This window comes from Meriones unguiculatus, chromosome 5 (genome assembly GCF_030254825.1).
Source record: "Meriones unguiculatus strain TT.TT164.6M chromosome 5, Bangor_MerUng_6.1, whole genome shotgun sequence".
Taxonomy (NCBI): Eukaryota; Metazoa; Chordata; class Mammalia; order Rodentia; family Muridae; genus Meriones; species Meriones unguiculatus.
The window spans coordinates 47,533,286-47,541,993 of NC_083353.1; the positions used below are offsets into that span (position 1 = coordinate 47,533,286).

The 8,708-nt window shown below is 40.1% G+C and overlaps 1 pseudogene; it reads right to left on the reverse strand.

Annotated features, from left to right (window-relative positions):
* Positions 1–3,412: 3,412 nt before the first annotated feature.
* On the reverse strand, positions 3,413–4,322 carry LOC132654023 (vomeronasal type-1 receptor 94-like; annotated as a pseudogene).
* Between the last annotated feature and the right edge of the window lie 4,386 nt (positions 4,323–8,708).

Consider the following 8,708-nt stretch of genomic DNA (forward strand, 5'->3'; position numbering starts at 1 on the left):
GAGAATTGCATTGAATCTGTAGATTGTCTTTGGTAAGATGGCCAATTTTACTATGTTGATTCTACTGACCAATTAATATGGAAGATCTTTCCATCTTCTGATATCTTCTTTAATTTTTTTCAAAGACTTTAAGTTATTGTCATTCAGCTCTTACTTGCTTAGTTAGATTTACTCTAAAATATTGCATATTATTTGTGGCTATTGTGAAGAATGATGTTTCCCTGATTTCTTTCTCAGCTCACTTGTCATTTGTATAAAGAAGGGCTACTGATTTTTTTTTCTTGAGTTAATTTTGTATCCAGCCACCTTACTGAAGGTGTTTATCAGCTGTAGAAGTTCCCTTGTAGAATATTTGGGGTAGCTTATGTATAGTATCATATCATCTGCAAATAATGATATTTTGACTGCTTCCTTTCCTATTTGTATCCCCTTGATCTCTTTTAGTTGTCTTACTGCTCTAGCTAGAACATCAAGTACTATATTGAATGGATATGAAGAAAGTGGACAGCCTTGTATTGTTCCAGATTTTTGAGGAACTGCTGTGAGTTTTTATTTAATTTGATGTTGGCTATCAGCTTGCTATATATTGCTGTTTTTATGTTGAAGTATGTAACTGTATTCCTGATCTCGTCAAGATTTTTATCATGAGGGGGTGTTGAATTTCCTCAAAGGCTTTTTCAGCATCCAATAAAATGATCATATTGTTTTTCTTCTTTCAGTTCGTTTATGTGTTGGGTTACATTGACTGATTTTTGTATTTTAAACCATTTATGCATCCCTTGGATGATCCCTGGTATGATGGTCATGGTAGATGACCTTTTTAATGTGTTATTGGATTTGGTTTGCAAATATTTTACTGAGTATTTTTGAATCAATGATCATAAGGGAAATTGGTCTGTAATTTTCTTTTTTGTTGTTGTTGAGTTGGCCTGGTTCGGATGTCAGGGTGATTATGGCCTCACAAAATAAATCTGACATGTTCCTCCCATTTCTATTTTATGGAATAATTTGAGGACTATTGCTATTAGCTCTTCTTTGAAAATCCAGAAAATTCTGTGCTAAAAACCATCGGACCCTGGGCTTTTTTTTTTTTCCCCTTTGGTTGGGAGACGTTTAATGACATCTTCTATTTCCCTAGAAGCTAGAATTCTATTTAAGTTTTTTATCTGATTCATCTTTGGTAAGTGGTATCTATTAAGATACCTGTCCATTTCTTTCAGATTTTCCATATTTGTAGAGTAGCGGTTTTTGAAGTATGACCTAATGATTCTTTGGATTTCCTTGGTATCAGTTGTTATATCATCCTCTTTATTTTTTGTTTGGTTAATTTGGATAGTTTGTCTCTGCCTTTTAGTTAGTTTGGACAAGGGGTTGTCTATCTTGTTTATATTCTCTAATAACAAATTCTTTGTTTCACTGATTTTTTTTTTGTATTGGTCTTTTTGTTTCTATTTTATTGATTTCAGTCCTGAGTTGCATTTTCTTTGCTCTACTCCTCTTGGATGAATTTACTTCCTTTTTGTTCTAGAGCTTACAGGGATGCTACTAAGTTGCTAGTATGGAGACTGAACATTCCTCTTACTACCATTTTTATTGTGTTTCATAAGTTCAGGTATGCTGTGCATTCATTTTCCTTGAATTCTAGGAAGTCTTTAACCTCTTTATTTCTGCCTTGACCCAGTGGTCACTTAGAGGATAGTTATTCAGTTTCCATGATTTTGTGGGCTTTTGTTGTTAAAATATAGCTTTAATCTGTGAGAGTATGATAGGCTACAGGTGGTTATTTTAATTTTCTTGTACCTGTTGAGACTCACTTTGTGACTGAGTATTTTGGAGAAAGATCTGTGAGATCCTGAGAAGAGGGTATATTCTTTTCTGGTTGGGTGAAACATTCTCTAGACTTCTGTTTGGTCGACTTGACTCACAATGGCTGTTAGCTCCATTATTTCTCTGCTTAGTTTTTGTCCGGATGACCTGTCTATTGATGAGAGTAGTGTATTGAAGTCCCCTGCTTTTACTGTATGAGGTTCAATGTGTGGTTAAAACTTTAGTAATGTTCCTTTTACAAATGGGGGTGCCCTTCATTTTGAGGCATAGATGTTCAGAATTAACATTTTTGGGGGTTGGATTTTCCTTTTGATGAATATGAACAGTCCTTTCCCATCTCTTTTGATTAATTTTAATTAGAAGTCTTTTTGTTTTTAAGATATTAGAATGGCAACCTCAGAGTGCTTCTTGGGTCCATTTGCTTGAAAAAAAAGTTTTCCTACCCTTTAACAATGGGTAACAATGGATGGTTTGTCTATGCTCAACTGACACAGAAAACAACCAGAGATGGGACAACCAGGCTGAAGCCAAGAAGCAGTTCATTGTATGGGAACTATAGGCCCAGGGGACATCAGTCCAAAAGTTGAATCCCAAATTAACTTAAACAAGGCTTTTCATGCCCCCCTGTGTTGCCATGTCCCCTTGCATAGTAATCTAGATGACATATGTTTGATTGGCTTATTAAACTTCCTTATTACAGTCTGATAAACTGATTGTAATAAGTATAAGTAATGAGTATAATGAGTATAAATGTTTCCCCAAGCAACAGACTTTATCCCAATCTATTTATAGCAGAGGTGAAAGGAGGAAAAATTTGGTTTTAGAAGAAATGTAGTGTAGAGTGTTGAACCTTCAGGGAGCTGGCCAGTGGTGCTGGTCTTTCCTGTTTTCCAGGGCACCATACCTCAGTGACCAGTGCTGGAATTAACTGCCTTGCACCGTAAGACTGAACGAGGTCCTGTGCTGTACAGAGGCTGTGTTTGGGTCAAAAGTTCTGATAACTCTGAGAATTTTAAATCCAGTTGTTGTTCGCATTGCTGTATACATCACATGTGCTTCTTGCACAGAATTCTGTTCTGAAAGTTCTGTGTACAATTCCTTTCTTTCTGGAGTATAGAACTATTTATGGCAAGAAATGCCTCCTCATTTAATTTGTCAAAATAGCTATACCACAGGAAATTAAAATATTGAAATGTGTTAGACATGGTTACATCCTTCAAAACAGTGTGAGCTGTCCACGGCCATGATGCATGAGAGCCACCTCATAGGATTCCCATAATGACGCATTGAGGAAAAAGATAAAATAAAATAAAATAAAATAAAATAAAATAAAATAAAATAAAATAAAATAAAATGAAACAAAAATGCCCTGGTCATATCAGAAAAGGGATGAGGTTTAATTTTCTGCTACATGTTTGTTACCACACAGGTTAAAGTAAATAATTTTAACAGAAAAACAAAAACAAAAACAAAAACACTGCTTCAGATTTTCATGTATGCCAAAGCACGTGAACACCATGCCATGACTGACAGTTCTGATGCCAGTGTATTGGGTCCTCTTATAAAGAAATAGGCCCATCAATGATCAATGAATATTCAAACATTTATGTCCTTCCACACATAGACCTGAAAAAGTTAACGACATGTTTTTCAGTTCTCATAAACACAAAAGGGCTGACTGTGGCATAGCTGTGGACCACAAAGAGTCGGATATAGTAAGATGTTGGATCATTCAGGAACATAGTTCTTGAGCAGGAGATAAAGCCATCCAAGATGGACATCAACACGAAGAAGCTCATGAGCAGAAGGAAGGCCCTGTTAGCTCTTTGCTCTGGGCATGCTTTTGGAGAAAGCCTGGTGCTGTGAAGATGCTGGGCCTGCTTCCTGTGCCTGCACAAGAGAGCCACCATGTACCAAGTCGAGATGACCATAACACTAATAAGAAAGGCTTCCCTGATGGCCATCAGTGTACAAAATGTGCTTTTCATGAGGTAACTCATGGGTAGGACAGAACAGGACCTAGTAACATACATGAAGTTATTTGAAGTCAAATTGGGAGTGGCAAAAATTGATACTAAGAGATGACTGCTAATGAGCATATAGAGGACACTCAGAAAAAGAAGGGCACATGAGATGTAATGGGCAGATTTGTGCTTGAACTTGGCTAGACAGGAGCTTCTGGGACTGAGGATGATGGCCTGGAGGACACTCAGCAGGCTGGTGGTACAAAGGGAGAGGCCCCTAAAAATTCTGTACAAGTAGACAATGAGTTTACATATGGTGTCATCCCATCCCCTCAAAGAAATAAAAATGTCCATGGCTATGAATGCTATGAACATTAGCATCAGTAGGTGGATTAGGGACAGCAGAACAATGTGTACCTCAGTGGGCCTGGGCCTGTGCCCACGAATGAACTTGAAGATGTAGAAGAGAAGAAGGAAGCTGTTGGCTGAGATCCCAATGCCAATTTCAGAGAAGAAGGTGTTCCTTATGTCAGAATAGTGTGAAGTCATCTTGTGTGGAAACAAAGAGTGGATGAGGAGAAAAGTAAAACAATGACTCATCATGAGCAAGACCTCACACACCACTCCAGACCAGTCTTCTGGCCTCAGGAAAACATGCAGATGCTCCTGAATGCTTATTCCACTGAAGACCTCCATTCTACCTCACACCCCACAGACCATCCTCCTGCTCTCACTTGTCCTAAGCTGAGCCATGGCTGGACCCTGTGTCCCATGGTGGCTGATCTCCCTCAACATTAAAAGCTGCAGCAATTATGTGCTTTCATGTTTTGTAGGTTTGGGTTTTCCTAAAGCAGGAGCAGCATCTTACTTGGTTTTTACCCACAACATCTTGATGGCCAGGCACATTATAGACAGTTTTACTATTTTGGGTAGAGTCTGAATGAGAAGGATTGTGTAAAAGAAAAAAAAAAAAAGAAGAAGCAGAACTTGCCAATAAAAACGGTCCCATGGATTGGGTATGCACTTGTTCTATTCAGGGCTATCTGTACTCTACTGAAAATCCTAATTTCTTAGAAAATTTCTATAGCAAATGTTGGGGGTTGTAATCTATGAATCCAGATGTTTCTGATTTTATTCATGATCTGCTGTTTCCTCCAAGTATGTCCTTGAATACTCTGAGGCCGGGTCCCAGCCACCTCCTCTTGAACATGTGAAGAACAGAGTGCTTGTGTCAGAGAGACACTGGGTGAGCAAGAACACACTGTTTACACACCAAACATGGGAAAATTCCAGCACATGATGGTGTCTGTGGATGTGTTGGCGGCTTATGTTTGTGCTCTGGGAGAGCTCAGGCAGCTCATAAAGACTGTTCAGCTCTGTCACTGCCTGAAACAAAAGATAAAAGACAAATCAGAAAACAGTAGCACATTGGCACGGAGTCCTTTCAGAGAACTCTGGTGGACGATTCAGTCTTTGATCGTTGCTCTGTATCTTCATCTTGCATGGTTCTGATCCCAGTCCAAAACTGTTCCAAGAGAAGGACAGGGTGGGCAAATGTCAGCAGGAGCATATACCGTGTCTTTCTCCTTCAGCGTGTGAAGTCAGGGAGTAAATAGAACTACAGTTATAACAGACTTGGAGCTGTCCCATATTACAGAATTAATTAAAGAAAAATGGTCCAACTCAGTCTTGAAAGGCAGACTCCATAGGAGTCAACATTCCCTCTCTCCATAATGGAGCTGCGATACTTCTCCACATACCTGATATAAACTTGCTGGTCCAAGTTTATATTAGTAAGTGTGGTGTAGATGCTGTTGAATTATTACAGTTTATACTTACCAGGTACCTGATATGCTGGCTCCAGGTTTATATTAATAAATGTGGTGTACATGCTGTTGAATTATTGTAGTTTCTTTGATTTAGACACAGACTAAATAAACCACCATGACCAAAACCAAATTGGGTTGGGAAGCCTTTATTTCATCTTACAGCTGATAATCCATTGTGCAGGGAAGCAGGGTAAGGACTTGAGGCAGGAACCTGGGGCAAGAACTAAGGCACCTGTCACTGAAGGACACTGCTTACTAGCTTGGGTCTCATGGATTTCTCAGTCTGTGTTCTCTAGTATCCAGAACCCTGAGCCCAGAGCCTGCACCCACAGTGATGTGGGCCCTCTCACATAGATCACCAATCAAGAAAATTCATCACACACTTGCCCATAGGCCAACCTAGTGGGGCATTTTCTCAGCTGAGGTTCCCTTTCCAATTGAGTCTAGTGGTTGATTTAACAAACAAGAGACAAAAACAGCTGCCACAGCTGACCCCCTGTCTACCTGACACTAAACACATCTCTGTTACACTATAACTTTGTCTCTCAATTTTGTTGTTCCCAAGATATTAAACTAATGTCAACATTGCAATAGAAAAGTTCCATTTTTTAAAAGTTCAATCTCTCAAGTCTCTTTCCACATTCAAAACCTCTACAAAATATTCAACTCTCTAAAACATCTAGTTTCTCTAACATTTTCAAAGTCTCTCTAAAATACCCAGTCTCTCTAGAACTCCAAACTCAAGATAAATCTCCAAAATCCCTTTAAGTGTTCAGAGTCAAGAGACTTTGTGGGCTCCTGTAAAATAAAAATAAATATTTTCTTATGTGAAAGGTAAGAACCAGGGCACAGTCACAATCAAGTTCAACACAGTCCAACAGCATAACTCTCAGTGCCAGGCTTCTGGGACTCACCAGTGATCTTCTGGGCTCCTCCACAGTGCTGGCAAAGCCTTCCACACAGCTGTCTCCTAGGTTCAAACTGGCCTCGCCCACAGCAGCTGCTGCTGGCATGTGATACTGACATCTCCAAATGGCTGGATCTGCACTGCAACGTGGCCTCTTGGCTCTCTTCAGGGACTCTATACAGTCGTATGGTGCCAAGTCACAGCTTCACTCCATGATCCCTCCATGTTTCAGAACCAGTATCACCTGAAAAACCCTTTGTTTATTTGTTTGTTTGTTTTTTGAGACAAGGTTTTGTCTATGTAGCCTTGGCTGTCCTGAACTCCCTCTATAGACCAGGCTGGTCTTCAACACCTGAGAGACTCCTGAGCTATCAAGTTTGGCTACCAGCATGAGATGCAGCCGCAACAGTATTTAGACCTCAGTGTCAGTGTGCTGAAGCTGAGAAAATACTTCAGAGGATTTTAATTGTTCCTGCAAGGCAAAGGTTTCATTTTAGTGGTTATTTTTTAATTAAATTTTTATTTTTAGTCTGTCAGTTCACATCAAATGTAGCTGCATTGTCCTCTACTATGGCCTGAGAAAAGGGTATCGGACGAGTCTGATGCTCTTTGGGTGGATGACACCTAAATGAACATCGGTACAAAGTCCCAATTTATTTCTTTTTTTTTTTTTTTTGTTTTGTTTTAAAACTTTAATTAGAGAAAAACTAGTGAGGATTTGGGCTAACTTGGCACTTTTATCTCATATGACCATTTACTTAAAAGCCAATTTGCCACTATACAAATACAAAAACACAAGCATATGTAAATACTACCTATACACATCACCATATATAAAGATAGATTTTTAAAATACCAATTATTTTGCATAATTTATGAGTTTTAAGTTAAATGGTTGGGTAGTTAAGCTTTTTTTTTTTTTTTTTTTTTTTCAATGCAGTTTATTCAGGAACATTGAACAATCCTCGGACCCCGGGGAAAGCCAGCCCACAGCTTAAATAGCCTCTGGGTAGCCAACCCAGGCGTGCCACGGGGGCAATGCAGATAGGTCCACATACATGGAAGCAAGCCAGATCCTCGGCCTTAGCCAAATGTGGAGTTGTTCCTGACAGAGAGCACTCACCATCGGGAAGGTGGAGGGCGGAAACCAGCTCCATCTTTAAGGCATAGCATTCTGCAGCTCTCTACAGTTCCCCCTTTTTGTTTTAGACGCATCAGGCAAGAGTAGAGGTCTGATCTCTGATATTAGAAATAAATTGGGACTTTGTACAGATGTTCATTTAGGTGTCATCCACCCAAAGAGCATCGGACCCGTCCGATACCTTTTTCTCAGAGGCGGGACCTGGGGCATCAACCCGCATGCAATCAGACATGCTCTTCTCTGGGTCCAAAGCAGCTGACCCTGAGTGCAGTGCTTAGCCTCGCATCCTGAGCGTATCATTTTAGCTTTTTATGGTATCCAACCATGCTTGGGGAGAATGCCTTGCTTCAATGGCTGTAAAGGCCTGAATGATCATGGCTGCATCACACTGTTGTGAGACTCTAATCTTGCATATATACCACAGGCAAACCAAGGAGACCAACACCAGAAGGCCTGCTAACACTCCCATGCCCGCCCATTCCTTCAGATGATTCATGGCTGCAGCAATCCATGTTGATAATCCTGTGGCTAGTCCTGCGTCCACTCCGGTAGAATTTACTGTGACAATGGCCACTCTCAGCTGCTCCATCGTAGTATCGAATTCTCCAGTCCAATTACCTAAAATATAGCTCGACAATTGTTTAGACAGATTTGCAGCGCAGGAAAAATTCTCATGTTGTATGCTAGTGACACAAAGTCCAGCATACTTTCATTGACAGCCAGGTTGAGCGATTTGCCATAGGGTATCAATTTGCTCCTGCAAGAGGTCAATCCTCTGATTGAACACCATCAAGCTTCCTTTTAGTTGAGCATTAATTCCTTTATGTACAACTAAGGCATGAGCTACATTGGCTAAATGATTATTCAGGGTCTGAGCAGTCTGCCCAGTATGACTCATGGCTAATGCCCTGGTGGTAGCTCCAACAGCCGTCAATGAGATGGTAGTAACAATGGTGGCTGTAGTTCCAAGATCCCTTTTCTGTCTGAAGAGAGTCATAGCGCGAGGGGCATCAATGGGCACAGGTACCCAGTGAGGCATG